The sequence below is a fragment of the Ciconia boyciana genome, chromosome 6 (genome assembly GCF_034638445.1).
Source record: "Ciconia boyciana chromosome 6, ASM3463844v1, whole genome shotgun sequence".
Classification (NCBI taxonomy): domain Eukaryota; kingdom Metazoa; phylum Chordata; class Aves; order Ciconiiformes; family Ciconiidae; genus Ciconia; species Ciconia boyciana.
In genome coordinates, this window is record NC_132939.1 from 39536684 (window position 1) to 39551223 (window position 14540).

Consider the following 14540-nt stretch of genomic DNA (forward strand, 5'->3'; position numbering starts at 1 on the left):
TTATAACGGTAGGTTTTTTTGCCAATGGAAAGGTAATAAAAGTCTTATCTCTAATATTATTGCAATAATAATATTTCCTAGTAAAGATCTAGAGATCTTTAAGAATACTTTTTAAAGGTTTACCATATAAAAATGCATATGCCAGTAGATTACAAATTAATTTTCAGCACAGCGAGATTTTAGGCAATACTTATTACCTTTAAGAATACAAAGTTACACTGGGAACTTCAACTGATTCTTCCCTAGAGTTTCTTCCCTAGAGTTTAGCAAATGCCTTAGAGTTTGTTCTTGAAGAAATTATTTTACTTCACCAACAAAACGTAATGATTCCAGTGCTTTATGTTTCTACCCGCTTGAAACCAGTTACTACAAAATACCCCTGAACTGGAAAGTCTCCTGGTGTGGGAGGGTAAACATACAAAACTTACTGTCAGGATAAATTGGCCAGAATGATTTGGCACATATCCTCAGTGTTTGCCATGAAAACACGTATCTGTTTGTCAGCTGCGCACAAAGACTATCTGGCCCCAGAAAAAGCATGGGGATTAGACATAATGCTGCCTGTTTGAGACAAAGGGTATTCCTTAGTGCAGTGAGGTTAAAACAGACAGCTCATCAGTAGTACGAGTCTATCTAAATTATTTAGTTACCATTTTGAGCCAGAAGGAAGTGGTGGCAGATTATTAATTACTTCTGGGGTTTATTCATCTTGTTATTTTGTTTCAGTGAAAGCAGCACTGGAAACATGAAGAGGTACCAAAATTTGAGACCATTTTTACTTTAATCACTTATATAGAATCACTTTCTTATTTTAATGCTAGTTGCAAAATATAACTGATTTTTATTTGCATTTCACTAAGACGTATATCATGAAGTTGCTATGTATGTTTGTAGGTGGGTGCATGACTTCAAATTCAACCAAAGTGAACGGAACAACAGCTCAGAATAAAAAGCATATGTTTATCTACCTTGCTGAATTAATGCTTAATTTGTTTTCAATTCAGTGGGAGAGATCCGCATTGCTTCAATATTGAGATTTAGGCTGCCAAATCTCATCCAAACTTACAGTAAGTCAATGGGAATCTTTCTACTCAGACCTGATCACCTTTCTGAATATGTGGACTTTTAAACATTTTTTTCAGACAATTTATGAATTGCTTTAAATGTTTCACATACGTATATTGTATTTAGCAACTTTTTTTTTTTTTTAAACCCTTCAGGTAGAAGTCCATGGACCTACTGGATGAAAACAGTTCTACTGACTTCAAGGGGTTTTAAGTCATTCAGTACAAAATACTTAAGGGAAAAAACAGTGGAGAGAGGAAGGAAACTATATAAAAGATATTAACATAAACTGCAAAGCATTCATGCAATAAGAGAGATTCTCTTCATCTTCTAGTGATGGGCAATTTGAATGAATTTTGCATAGAAATATTTAGGGATAGGTGATAGGAATATATATAAAGAGTATATAGGAATATATAATTTATCATTTCTAATAAATTATATATAAACAAAACAACAACTGGTATGTAATTTAAAATTTGGTAGTTACAAAAGTGAAAACTAAAGACGTAATTTCCAGTAATTAAAAATCACAAGTTAAGGTGAAAATCTTTACACAGCCATTGTTTATGTTGATAATAAACAGATATAAATATGATATAGAAAGACAAATCTTTTATATATATAAAAAGCCTGATTATGTTTCCTGTAAATTTTCTGTGGAGTATTTTATTTGTAATGTTTTAGCCAAGTAGGAAGACTCCTGTTTCAAAACTTCTAAATATTTGTATTCTTCTTTTTGTTCTTATTTTCATTTAGATGTTTAACGGTTTGCTCGAGAACAGAAAAATTCATATGCTGAAACAGTAAAAATAAAATTACTGCAGAACTGAGTCATTGCAAGTGAGATGTATGCCCATAAAAAAGTACAAATCGCAAAAAAACAGAAACAGGATCATTGTGCGTATTAGCAACAATGCTTACAGATTCATCATGGCTCACAACAAAGGTATTTATAAGTGGACCTCCTGCCTCTGTCGCATGCTGTCATTGCTTTGGATTGACTGCTGTTAGATCCCTGTAATCCGGAGCCCCGGGATCTTGTCCTACATGTTTACCCCACTTGGTATGCCTGTTAGTAAGTATTTAAAATGGAAATGAACTCTAATCTTTTTATGTGTTTATAACAAAGGGTTTTAATCCCTTAAACCCTGTATTTAACATGTTTTTTATTTTAAATAAAGTTTATAAAAAGCTGTGTTCAGTCTGATAGCTTATATTTGCCAGTTTAGCCAGTTAAGTTTGGTTAATGCCTGGCATTTCTTAACTCAATAGGGTGTCATGGCGGTGATATTATGAAACACGTTCATGGATGAAGAGAAGCATAGAGTAACAAGAACCACCGGGCTAAAAATGGCATGTTTATAGTAGAAAGTCTTGGCAACTTTCACATCTGTAATGCACTTGTAATATAGAAAATAGAAGAAAATTTCATCTTTTAGAAGACTGATGTGACACATATAGAAATAATATGACTGCCGTTCATTTGTGAGGTTATGTTGTTACACAGATATTATGTAGAGATGAAAAACAAATATTGTCCAATTAAGAAAAAGTTCATTAAAACTATCATATCCCATCTCACCTGAAACCTCATTGTTGCCAACAGATTAAAAATAATGTACTGAAGCTAAAATTCCATCTTTTCCATCTTTTGCTCTTCCATCTTTGTTTATATCAAATGATATCTGAAATAAACTATATTAAGGAGCTCTACCTAAGCAAAGGCAACAACGAGAACTTTCTCCACTGGTGAAAGAGAGAACATATGGAGACTGACTATTTTAGCTAATAAAATGCCTAAAGCTTGATGGACTAAATGTTTCCTGGATAATACACTACAAAACAGAATTAGAATATATTCAGCTCATTGTGCTGGTTTTGGCTGGGGTAGAGTTAATTTTCTTCACAGTAACTAATATGGGGCTATGTTTTGGATTTGTGCTGGAAACAGTGTTGATTGATAACATGGGGATGTTTTCGTTATTGCTGAGCAGTGCTTGCACAGAGTCAAGGCCTCTTCTTGCCTCTCACACCGCCCTGCCAGCAAGGAGGCTGGGGGGGCACAAGGAGTTGGGAGGGGACACAGCTGGGACAGCTGACCCCAACTGCCCAAAGGGGTGTTCCATACCATATGGCGTCATGCTCGGCATATAAAGCTGGGGGAAGAAGGAGGAAGGGGAGGATGTTTGGAGTGATGGCATTTGTCTTCCCAAGTAACCGTTACACATGATAGGGCCCTGCTTTCCTGGAGATGGCTGAACACCTGCCTGCCCATGGGAAGTAGTGAATGAATGCCCTGTTTTGATTTGCTTGTGTGCACAGCTTTTCCCTTCCCTATTAAACAGTCTTTACCTCAACCCCTGAGTTTTCTCTTTTACTCTTCTGATTCTCTTCCCCATCCCACCGGGGGGAGAATGAGTGAGCGGCTGTGTGGTGCTTAAGTTGCCAGCTGGGGTTAAACCATGACACTCATCTAGATTTAATGAGTTGGACAGCATTTATTTTCTCCAAATAATGAGACATAATTCAGTTCTGTTGAAATTCAATAGCCATAGAACCAAAGTTCCCATCAATTGGATAAAGCAAATACAAGGATATAGCACAGCATGATTTACTTTTTGCTGACGTGACTATAAAGAAGAGAAAAACCTTAACATATGCATATGTATTGCAGGAACAATAAATACTCAGATTTTGAAACTTGTCATCAAGGCAGCGTAACATTACTTCATTTTTTCTGTTCTATGCATTGAAATATGTATTACTGAAATCTATTTCTAGAGATTTCTCTATACACTGATATAGGCCTACAGATAAAACTAATTACAAACAACGTATTCAGCTGTAGTCCCTGGAGCTGAAAAGTTGCAGGAGTTAATTGTAAAATACACTGAATTAGCATAACTACTGCAAAAATAGTGTAAAACACTGGTGATATAAAGTCATTTCTTACTTCATTTGAAGGTGGTAAATATATCACCTATTTAGTTAAGAGTTCCAATAGTCTTATAAGAAATTTCGTATTTGTAGTTCCTTGTACCCAGTACAAATCTTGTGGCATGTAGGATCTTTGTGAAAATCACTGCTATTTTCATGTTATGAGTGTTATTAATAAATATTTATACAACATTAACTCAGATTGGCTTTTCCTCTACAAAGGATGCTGAGACATAAGGTAGTGATGATCAAGAAAATTGTAGATGTAGCTAATGTGCTCAGTTAAGTCTTCTTTCTTTCAGGAGTGACAAACTCTCATGGGAGGATTACAGAAATAGAATTATAGAATATCTTGAGTTGGAAGGGACCCATAAGGATCATCGAGTCCAACTCCCTGCTCTTTGCAGGACTACCTAAAACTAAACCACAGGACTAAGAGCATGATCCAAATGCTCCTTGAATGCTGACAGGCTCAGTGTTGTGACCACTTCCCTGGGGAGCCTGTTCCAGTGACCGACCACCCTCTCAGTGAAGAATCTTTTCCTAACATCCAATCTGAACTTCTCATAATGCAGCTTCATTCCATTTCCTCGTGTCCTATCATTGGTCACCAGAGAGAGGAGATCAGCACCTCCCCCTCCACAGCCCCCCGTGAAGAAGTTGTAGACTGGGATGAGGTCACCCGTCAGCCTTCTCTTCTCCAAGCTGAACAAACCAAGTGACCTCAGCCACTCCTCATAAGTCTTGCCCTCGAGACCTTTCACCATCTTGGTTGCCCTCCTCTGAACACTCTCTAATAGTTTGATGTCCTTCTTATATTGAGGATAATAATACAAATGTGAAATCACTAGAGCTAATTTGTACAGTGGTGTGATAGGGTAAGGATGTTTTTTCTTGGGATCCTAATGGAACAGCTAACTCCATCTGGATAGAACCTTACTCCTGGCATAATTTCATTGACTTCAGTAGGCTGTGGTTAAGGAAATAGATCTTCCAGTTATGGAAGTGTGTTTTAAAGTTATAAAACTTATCATTTTAGTCTAGTAAAAGTAGTTTCAATACATTCCAGTCTACTTTATTGATTTCAGGATGATTTACTCCTGCAACCAAAGGTGATCTGATGAATATGCCAGCCAACCCTGTCTATCAGTAACAAAACCACTTTTAATATCTGTCATCCAATATGCCAGGTTGTTTTCCAAGTTCAGAAAACAGACTGGTAAATTAAGAATGCATTACACATAAGAAGTACACAAAAGATGATCATCTTTTTATTAGAACATTATAGCTCTAATCTAACATCATGCACAATCAGTAAAGCTAAATTTTTAAAGCAAAACATGCAAGAATTAGAATTCTTAAAGCAAAAATAGCTTAGCTTAGTTGCACATATTTTTCATTTTAAAGTAAATGTGTTAACAAAAATGGGGCTATAATAAGCTGTACTTTTAAAGTTTAGCTAAGTGTACATGGTGATAGAATTGTATTTCCAGCCTACTTTACTATTTAGTCTAAACTTCTCTTCCCCCCCCCCCCACCCCCCCCAATTATTTTATTGTGCTTTTTGAAGAATTTACCATTTCATGAAGGTGAAACATCTGGTAGGACTTTAACAATTTAAGAAAACACACATAAGATGGTGATACTAGAAAATGAATATGCTAAAGCTTTATTCAACTGTTAGTATCTAACTATACTAGTGATAATGTAGGCAGTAATCACATGTAGTCCAGCCAAATTCAAAGGTACTATTCGGTATCAAAGTCTGAAAGATTTGGTTCAGTTATGCAAATGCTCATTCACTTGAGTAGTCTTTATTCATGTACATGATCATATTCAACACAATTTTTTGCAAACAATCAAAAAATTGAAGTGCTGCAAAAAGAGTACCTTCTGTTTTCTTGTGCTTCTGCACAATTTCCTATACAGGAAAAAATTCTGAAGAAACTGTATTCAAAATTGAGTATTATGTAAAGCAATAACTGCAAAACATTTTGGTGTCTGTGTTCCTATTTCTACAACAACATACATTATTGTTAATCATGATAATCTGAAACTTCATTGTTCTTGAAATATTGGTTTCTTTAGCAGATTTCTTATACTTAGATGAATATAACTTTGCTGACATTTAGAAAATATGGATCCCTCAAACTTTTGTATATGTAAAGTGTGACTGAAAATATTATGTTAATTATCTTTTGGACTACATGGGTAAATTAGTCATTATTATATCATCATACTGTGGAGGAACTGGGTTGCACTATCTCCAAAGATTATGCATTACTTAAAAATGGTTGAAAGCCATTTCTCTCTTCATTACAATTGACACATTAGTGAAAGAAAACAGTCGGCTTTCCAGGAACATTTATTTATTTAGAACCCCTAAGATTTCCCAGGAGAATATGTCATATAATCAGACAAAAATGCTTGGCATGATAGATTCTGCAACACTGCATTACATTCTGTGCAAAGTCATTTATGAAAAAATGAACTATGCCCATGTTATTCAGTGTCATCTAGATATCTTAATAAAACATAAGGTAAAAGCAGGCATTGGTCATAGAAGTCTGAACTGTATTTTGTTGTGATTGTTTTCACTATTCAATTTGATGAAATGAACATTCTGTGTAAATCTGGCTGATCTGAGAACAAGTTAAAAATTGTAAGTATTTTATGAAATTAAAGAAACTTCACCTTTATATGGTGAATTGCAAAGTTATATTGAAAATCTTTAAACATTTTAGTTGCATTTATATGTTAAAATCCTTTAAAATAAAAGAAAAATAAATCATCTATTAAAATACAAGTGTATATATATGTAGGTGCATGTATGTGTGTTTATACATGTTGTATGTTGTATACATATCATACACTGTGTGTGTATGTATATATGTATATATATGTTTATGCATGCATTCATACATAAAATCACACAGCAATTTTGAGCCCTCTAGTGGTAAGAAACTTCTTAGTTAAGAAACCATTCATCTAATCATAAGTATATCCACTTAAAACACAAGTGTCTAAACTCTACAATGCTATTATGCTTTCATATAGGTTCAGGGTATCCCCCTGCAGTTGGTGTGGATCTGTAGATGCAAGTGTTAATAACAACACAGATCTGCAAATTAATGTATTGTTTCCTGCATAGTAACTTTTCTCCCTTTTCTCTCTTGAGAATACAGCTCTTCTGTATTCTTTTGACACGTTGATGATAATTTGTGATATTTCTTTAAAAAATGGCAAACCCCTGACATGAATACTGTCAAATAAACATGAAATGTTTTCAAACACAGTGTCCTCATTCTCAACCTCACATTATATACTTCCACAAATAAGTACTACAGGGGGAGGAGAAGAAAAATCTGTATTTCAAGTTGGGAAAGGATTCATCACATATAACTTCAGCCATCTAAAAGTTGGGTTTCTAGACTAAGCAGGTTGTTTGCACTGACCCTGCTGTCACTGGAGGTAATTAGGACTGAATGAGTTGCCTTCTAAAGGTACCTGGAAGAGAGCTGTAAGAGAGGTGAAATCTTTATGGATGCAAGCTTCTCTCCATTTCTCAAGGAGACCTGGCTAACTAACTTAGAATCAATGTTTTCCTTTTAGAAGGCTGAAAAAAATAAATTATATAAATAGCCTAGATCCAAACAAGATTAAATAATACAACAATAAATACTATTATTTGTAACAATATTTATAACATGTACTACATACTAGAAGATAACAATATAGTATAATAATATCACATATGTATATTATAATAACATATTGATAAATAAATAACATAAATCTCAGGTTAATTTACTACATGGGGAAACCACTTGCAAGATTACTATTATTTTTGGAAAACCCCGGAATAACATTTAGAAGTGTTTTGTCTGGTGTAGGATGGATTTGATGGGCTCCAGAGATCACACTTGCTTTAATTTCCCTCCTGGACTTAGTTTAAACATTTGGTCTGGGTGACCATCCATGCCTTAGACCTTATGAATCCTGCAGATGACCTATTTCTTCAAAGATTAACACTTTAATCAGAACCTTGTCCCTGCAGGAACAAGGGAGCGCAACTATCCAGAGTGGTAAGATTTCTAAGCTCCTTTTACAGGGCAATCTCACTGGGAGGACCTTAACTATGGTATTCATTCCCTCTGTCCACAGTCCCGTAATCAGGGAACTTGTTGACTCTCAAGAATAGTAACAGTTTAATTGGCCAGGGTTTTTAATAGGGATGAATATCAGTGTTTCTGGAATTATTTCATTAAAAACATAGTACAATAATTTATGAATGTAATTGGTTATGTGCCAAGAGCTTAGGACAGGAAAATTAAGTAAGTCGTAAGCAATTAATTATCATTTTTAATAATACAGCAACAATTTTGCTTTCAGTGTATTAGAGCAATTTAAATATATGTTTCAATTGACTGTTGTTTATTTTTAATATCTAACAAAATTCCATACATACATGATACAGAAATGAACTCCTAAAAGGAATATTTTCATTGGATGCATGTAAGATTGCACAGGTTGAAATTTTTTTACAAGATTATCTGGGTAAAACATGCAAGAGGGAACTTAAGTTTTGTGTGTGATAACAGTCCACCACAGGCATGTAGTGAGGCATAAGGCTGGAAGCTAGTTCCGGCATGCAAGAGTATGATTATCACAAAAATTGGAGCAGGGTTATACCTTGTAGAATAAAACACTGGTGACTTCATAACAGTGAAAAAAATTCCTTGGAGAATGACACTGAACAGTATTATATGACTTGGATGTTAAGGAAAAAATAAATTTTACATTAAGGCACTATACTTTTCTTGTTTAGAAATCCATTTTCTACTAGAAATAAAATAGTCAGGAAACTAGTACAATTTATCAGTGCTATGCTTGGGATAAACACTTAATCTTAAATTCATACTTCACAAAATCAAATGTTATTGCTTAGTTATGAAATGTTTATAACAGGAGTATATGATGTCTGGATAAAAGTGTTTGTAGACAAAATAATCTTAATTTTCTCCAAGAAGGCATAGTGATTGCTTTAGCATGGCTAGAATATATTGGTAAGGAGGTTTTATGGGGTGCTTAAACTATCAGGAGTTCTTGGTTCAAAAGGATTATTGAATGACAGCCTGATGAAAGAGGAAATTAAATTTAAAGACTGCTAGTGTGAAGTCATCAAATCAAGTTGTACTTCCAGACTGCTCTTTTGCAGCTGACATCGCTATCATCCTTCCTGAGTCTTGCAAGTATTGCATCAGGTCTACAATAGACCAAGTTATCATTCATTGGTGTGTCACAGGGCACAAGAATCTCCCTGTGTGAACAATCACACTTCATGGGCCACCCAAAATAAAACAATTTTAATATCTTAAATAGCTAGCTTTAAAAAACTGCCACTAAATAACCATGGTTGAAAGTATAAACAGTGTACACTAGAGAAAAAAGATAAAGACTTAGAAAAAATCAGTTTTTGTCTCCAGCCTTTAATATGTACCACATACCTTATAAAGTTTCAGTCAAATATTTAAAAGACATATTCAGGGCAACAGCTAAACAAAGCTTTCCACACAAGGCTGAATAATAAGGCTGAGGAAGAGCAGACTGTTAGACTTCCTGTGGCCCTATGACTTAGGTAACAGGTGCTTTGGTAGATCTTAAACAATATCCCCCTTCTTCTCCCTTTATTTGGAAACAAATACAGAGGCCAGAAGGCAATTGGGGAATAGACTGTCTCTGCTCTTCAGTGTCATAACTGTTGTCCAATAAGACTAGCAAGGTAACAGCAGAAACATCAGTTTTTATGAGGTAGGACATAAGTTTCATAGAGCCTCTACAGCCTCTGCTATTAAATGGGGTCAAGATTTGGTCTGAAGAAGGACTTGAATTGAATGCATTTCAAAGAGATTGCCAATATGCTTTTATAAGTACTCATATGACAGTATGAAGAATCATAAATAATATAAAACATCTCGCTCCATGATCCAAAACAATCACTGTCTAAGATTAGGAGAGGATTCCTTTGTGGATATTGCCTTTATTAGAAGCTAGCTGCACTTTCCTGAAGACACTGGTTCTTCATTATCAGCAGCTGGATAATAGTTTTGATGGACTGCTATTCAGTTCTGCTATTTCAATTTCTGCATATGTTACTAAGGGCTGGGAGGGACCATCTAATGTTTAAAAAGAAAAAGAGGAAAAGATTCCCAGGTAAAAAAGTGCTTCTGCATTGCCACTGAATTCCTGTGTCACATCTATAGATTTCTTTCTTTGGCATTTGAAAACTGAGTTGTCAGACATGTTTTTAAGAAACCTTTTAGTAGTTTACCTATAGACGTGCCAAAGTAATCCTGTCACAAGAGAGGAAAAGCTTATAAAAAGGTACTTAAAAACCTTATCACTAAAAAAACAGTGAAGAACATCTTGTGTAATATAATCTTAAAATATTTCTTGTTACCTTCTTATGAAAATAAGTCCATATGTACATACTTATTCCTAATTATGCAGACTGCTTATCCATTTGCTTTACATGTTTTAATATGCTTTATATATGCAAAAAAAGATAATTAGATCATCTAGCCTGCCATCACAACTCATCAAATTTTGCACTCTATATCATTGCCAAATATTTTATCAGACTAAGACAAAAGCCCTTGTAGATGTATCCTAGTAAAAAGTTAGAAAGCACCCAGTTTCCTGAAGGGAAAATAATCGATTATACTAGATGTGACTAGGTGAACTGTATCCATGATTAGAAGGAAAGTGAAACCCCACAGTGCTCTGCAAAGCAAGCTGGGAAGAAATTTTTGCAAACTGAAATCAAGACAACAATGAGTTTCAGTTTTTTCTCACAGTATGGTATCTGTGGTCCTTTCTCTAACTGTCACCCATTCTGTGCCCTAGAGGACAGGAAAAATCAAAAGTCCGTAATCACAATACATTAATGCAGATATACATCAAGTGAAACAAAGCCATCTTGACTTCACAGGTAATAATTTTAAGGCCTCAATTATGAGATATTATTATACATACTGCCCTGCTCTGAGGTGCAAAGATGAGATTGTGCAGAGCAATCAAGTCTTCTATAACTTTAAGTTTCCCTACTATTCCTCCCAAGCCCAAAATGTGAGGGGATTGAGTCTTATCCTCAAAGACCAGAAAGGACACCATAACTATTCAGTGTGGCCCTCTATACTCCCCACTAGTAAGATGTCTTCCACAAGTTAGATGAAAGTGCATCTAATTCTGTTTTAAGGGAACCAAGTCCCTTTCAGGACTCCCAGTAATTTGATGTATTATTTCTAGAAGAATTATCTTAATTTCAATTCCAAGTAATTCACTTATGTTCCATTTCTGACACCAAGATCAAAAAGCCCTGTGCTGTCAGATATAATTCCCATGTTTAAATTCCTACACTAATTTATCTACCCATCCCTTAAACTTCCCTTCAATATACCAGATAAATTTAGTTACTTACACTTCACACCATAATGCAAGATTCTCAGTTGTGTGATCTTGGTTTGGGGGGGGTTTGGGTTTTTTTTTTGCCATATCCTCTCCAGCATTTCCCATCTCCACTCTCCTTTATTATCCATTCAAAGATTTTGTTAGCCCTCTTTTCACAGAAGCACAGAAAGCTCAGGTTGAGGATGTAATCTATGATAATACTTAAAACCTAATTTTAGTCATTGTTTTTTTAAGACAGATTCTGACATTCAGTAGATATAAACTTTCTTGAATTCAAAATGTATTCCTCTTAATTTGGCTGTATTAAACCAATTTTTATGAATTCTAGCCATTTAAATCACTTGATTTAGATTACCATAATAGTAATCCATCCCTTATTTTTTAATAGCCTACCAACCTTTGGATAATTCTCAAACTGTATACAATATTCACTGATGAAGCTAGGTACTTTTTAACAACTTTTATACCTTTCTCCCCCCACTTCCCAGTTTCCTGGTGGAAATAAGAATTATCATGTAACAAATCCAAACAAGTTAAAATAACTTTCTTTTTTTGAGTTACTTTTGCATACAATTTATGCATAACCTTTTCCTTATCCATCCCCTTCAGGGATCCAGAAACCATACTCTGAAGGCCATAAAATATATGTAGAGAGAGGTTAGAACTGGAACAAGAAAAAATATCCAAAAGATCCTGGATATCCATATCAAAAGAACAGTTTCTAATCCCTCTAGCTTATTCCTGTGAATTTCATAAAATGCAAGTGTTTGAATCAAAAAAACCTTCACTACATGTAGTAAGTTCATTAAGTCCAAGTGTACATGTGTACTTTGTTTACCATCCCCATACTCCAGTCAAAACCAAAACTAAACAAAAAGACATCTCATAAAAAAGCTATCTGACTAGTAGTAATTATAATTGTAGTCTCCAGTTCATTACCAGCAAAGTTCCAAGGTAACAAATCCATTCTTGTACCTCAGATGAAGGTCAGGCTAGCTAATTTGTTATTCTGTGTTATATCCTTTTCTGGATAATGGGAAAACATTTGCAAATCTCACTGTTTCCCAGTTTTCCAAGATAAGTTAAAAATTGGCAATGATTCACTAGTTCCTTTGAGACTTCTGAGCATAAATTACTTAGCTAGTTCATTTGAAACATTCTCTAATGGGAATAAATGTTGCCTTATCAGTGCTTTATTTCAGATAGAAAATGTTGTGTTTCCATCAACACTTGAATGGTTTGGCCCCAAACCAGCCATTATCTCAGCTTCTCTTACTCTGAATGAACTTGTAACCTTTCTGAGAAAGATACACCACTGTGTACAACTCTCTTTTTTTCTAGTAGATAATTTTGCAAACATTATAGCTCAAATGAAATAAAAACATCCAGCAAGTTGTGTACATGCTTGCTTTCTTAAACATAGCTTTTCACAGGAGTCCCTCTCACTTTCTCTGCTGTGTCTTCTATCAGACTTTCCTTCCCACCTGAGTTTGATAAGAGGTCAGAATCCGTATTCTAAAAGAGAGAGTCACCTTATTTCTTGTTCTCTAGTTTTGTTCCAGATAATGCAGAAATATGCACTGAAAATTCTATATTCTGCTTTGCAATGCTGGAGACTTCTTATAAGCTGTGACTTGATTAGGCAAATAAAAGATTTTGTTTATATGTTTGGGATAGGCTACTTCAGAATGACAAGGTAAAAAAAGGACTCAGAGAAGCTACTTTATTCATCGGAATTGTTGTCCAGGGAGTACAAACTGGAAGTAAAATCTAATATCTTAGAGCAGTACTTTGGCAGGAAGACATTTTTAGTATGTGATATTTCAAAATCTGGAAAACATTTCTTGGTGATATTACATATTTTAGACACTCCCTGTGTTGACAGTGTTTTGTTGATACTTTTATATGTGGTTGGACGGTTTTGTTGGCATCTGTAAATTCCAGAATTATTTCTGCTGTCAACAGCAGAATCGCAATAGTAATGCCTTAAGGCTGCTTCCCCCCCAAAAAAATAGAAACAAAAACAGCAGACGACTTTCAGGCAAACTAACTGATTTTTCCAGAAAGTGTCCAGTTTCATAATGGGTCTTCTATAATCTTTACAAATATTTCTTGTTACTCTTCCAGAAATGTGCTGCAGATTTGAATTTGAATCAAGTGGCTCCACTGGCTGTTATCAACGATTCTCCAAGAATTAACCAACTAAACAGGAATTTGCAAATAAAAGGTAAGAATTCTGATGACTAAGTCTGGGAACTTGGAGGAGAAATGGGATCATATGGGGTAAGAAGTGTGAGACTGAATAACAAGAAAAAAGAGTAATGGGGTAAGAGTGCTGTGTGATTGGAAAGTGAAAGAGGAGAAGATGGAACAGGTTAGCAAAAGGACTGGTGTCAGCTGACCTGCAAAATTCTGAAATCAGCAGAGACTGAACAAGCTGAACAAGGAGGTAGGGCAGGAAAGATTATGCAGAGAAAAGAGTGGCTATGTAAGACAAACTGGGAATAGGAAACTTTGGGAGGCTTGATAAAGAAATTATTAGAGAGGAGTATGAAGACCAGAGCAAGGACGAAAGAAACTGAGTTTGGATGGAGAAATTAAGTCAACACAGATATTACCAACTTAATACTTATTGTTACATTGTTGTTTAAAATCACAAAATGTGGTTCTCTTTGAATCTTCATTCTTTCCAGTTTCACGCTAAGGAAAATGTATATAAAATTATTTTTAAAATAATTACATTAAAAGGATATTAGGGCTACAAACTCAAGCACCCAGATCTAGTCTGTATTATGGCGGTTACCTATCAAACTTATCTTGAGCTTCCGTTCCCCACTCCCCCAAACCAAAATATTGTGATACCGCCTTTGACTAAATGGTGCTGTTCTGCTTTTTCTACAGAAAACAGCTCAGCCAGCTGATCAGGGTATTGTACGCATGGATTAAATTAAACCTTAAAATATATAAAACAACTTACCACATGAAAATATAGTTTCCTCAGTGTCTTGTCCCACTCGGTGGGTTGCGAGATGGGTGAATCTTTTTGATTCCCCAACGGTTTGTGT

At 35.0% G+C, this 14540-nt stretch overlaps 1 long non-coding RNA gene across 1 annotated transcript; it reads left to right on the forward strand.

Moving 5' to 3' along the window:
* Positions 1–937: 937 nt before the first annotated feature.
* Positions 938–2550, forward strand: LOC140653364 (uncharacterized). Its single transcript, XR_012043096.1, has 3 exons — positions 938–1067; positions 1221–2014; positions 2341–2550. It is a non-coding gene; the product is annotated as an uncharacterized lncRNA (long non-coding RNA).
* The last annotated feature ends 11990 nt before the right edge of the window (positions 2551–14540 follow it).